Genomic DNA, 2,266 nt, shown 5'->3' on the forward strand with positions numbered 1-2,266 from the left:
CCCTTCCCTTCCCTTCCCTTTCTCTCTCTTCCCCTTCCTCCGTGCTCCCTGACCCTCTCCCTAGCTTGACTGGTCGCATTAAGTTTTGTTCTTATGACAGCACACTCTGCTGACATCCACTCCCCTTCACTTCCTCTCTCCTTCCTATCGGGTCCCGCCCTCTAAAGTCCACCTCTGCCTTTGTGCTCCTCTTCCTTCCCCTGCTTTTTTTTTAGAGTCCAAATATTCACTAAACCCGGAAGTACTTGTCTTTGAGTCTGCATTCCTTCACTTACCATGATGGTCTCCTATTCTTATCAGTTTTCTTGAAAATTGTATAATTTGACCCCCCCACCCCCTTTTGAGACAGGGTCTCATGTAACCCAGGCTTGCTACCAACTGACTGTGTAGCCAAAGATCTTGAACTCCTGATCCTCCTGTCTCTCTTTCCCAAGTGAGGCATTTGCCACTGCCTAGTTCATTTTCCTTCTTTGCTTCGGCTGAATAACACTCCATTATAAACACAGTGTTGATGGGTACCTTGGCTGGATTCCATAGTGTAGATGCTGTGGGTGCCACAGTTGGCATGGGTGTGCGGGTGCCTCGATTGTATGCTGACTCAGATTCCTCCAGGAGAACCATAGCTGGATCATAGGGCAGTTGTACATTTAAGTGTTTGAGGACACCTGTAATGTCCTCTATAGTGGCTGTGCTCGTTACATCCTCATCACGAGTGCATGAGGATCCCTTTCTCGAGGATTTGTATCCTCTCTGTCTCTGTCTCTGTCTCTGTCTCTGTCTCTGTCTCTCTCTCACTCTCTCTCTCTCTTTCTGTTCTCCTTTCTTAATGAAAGTCATTCTGGTAGCATTTCAGTATACTTTTTTTTCAATACAGTATTTCTTTGAATAGTTCTGGTTATCTTGGAACTTGCTTGTAGACCAGGCTGGCCTTGAACTCAGAGATCTGCCTGTCTCTGCCTCTTGAGTGCTGGGATAAAGTTGTGTACCACCACTGCCTGGTTATCTCAGTATAATTTTAATTTTATTTTTTCTTTATGTCTAAGGTGTATGGTAAGGGTTTTTGTTTGTTTGTTTTGGTCATCGGTGTTGTTTTGTTTATGACAAGGTCTCACTATGTAGTCCTGGCTGGCCTGGAACTAGTTCTGTAGACCAGGCTGGCCTTGAACTCAGAGAGGTCTACCTTCCTCTGATTTCAGAGGCTGGGATTCAAAGCATTGTGCCAGCATGTCTGTTCTTTGAACGTTTTAAATGATTTATTGACTATTGGTTTTTCTCTTGTGAACTGTGCAGCTAATTGTTTTATTTATTGAATTGATTGTGCTGCTTTATATATTCTCACTACTGATCCCTTCTTAGACAAATAGCTGGCAAAGATATTCTGTGAGGACACTCTATCATTAACTTTTTTTTTTTGCTTTTGTTTTTGGTCACACTGGGGATAGAAGCTGATGCCTTGCTCACAGTAGGCAAGAGTGCCAAGGTTGGACAGCATCCCCAGCCTGACTGGGCTTTGTTGGGAAAAATGGACTCTGCTGCCACCTGCTGGACAGGTGTCATAAACTAGCAAATCTGGCAATCTGTGAGGGCAGTTTCCTGGTCTTGGGTATGACCTGAGCAGAGTCACAGCAAGCTGTCCTTGTGTCCGAAGGATCTCACACAGCTGTAGACACACTCGGACACTCACAAACATCCTGTGGAGTACCCTTTGGTTTTCAGCTTCATCCTCATTGACATCTGCGACTGGACAATTGGTGGTTGGTGTGCTGGATGAGGGTCTGGACTGGGCACTACAGCGTGAGGGACAACATTCCACTTCTGGTGTTACTGGGTAACTTGGACTTCTTTCCTGAGTCCTCTGTTTCATTCATAACAGGATTTAGAAATGGACTCAGAAGAGAGCTCAGACACAGTTTCATTAGTGTTTGATAGAAAAGCAACAGCAGCCGAGATGTGAGATGGGGGAAAGGAAGAGAAATTTGTGTCTTTTGGGATGGTGGCCAGAAAGCTGCAGCCTGGTGGCAGCCGGGGGAGGGGTAAGCTTCAGAGGACAAGTAAGTTCAGAGAATCAGGAAATCATGCCCGGGCTTTGCTCAGTATCCAAAGGAAAATAGAGGTTGGGTGGTGGTGGCTCATGCTTTTAATCCCACACTTGGAGGCAGAGGTAGGTGGATGTCTGTGAGTTCAAGGCCAGCCTGGTCTACAGAGTGAGTTTCAGGACAGCCAGGGCTACACGGAGAAACCCTGTCTTGAAAAACAAAAAACAAAA

The 2,266-nt window shown here is 45.8% G+C and overlaps 1 protein-coding gene across 1 annotated transcript in view; it reads left to right on the forward strand.

Moving 5' to 3' along the window:
* The window catches only part of Notch3 (notch 3), a 46,306-nt gene that overhangs the window by 38,880 nt on the left and 5,160 nt on the right, over positions 1-2,266 (forward strand). The gene's annotated exons all lie outside the window — the stretch shown is intronic.

Source organism: Microtus ochrogaster, linkage group LG3 (assembly GCF_000317375.1).
Source record: "Microtus ochrogaster isolate Prairie Vole_2 linkage group LG3, MicOch1.0, whole genome shotgun sequence".
NCBI lineage: Eukaryota > Metazoa > Chordata > Mammalia > Rodentia > Cricetidae > Microtus > Microtus ochrogaster.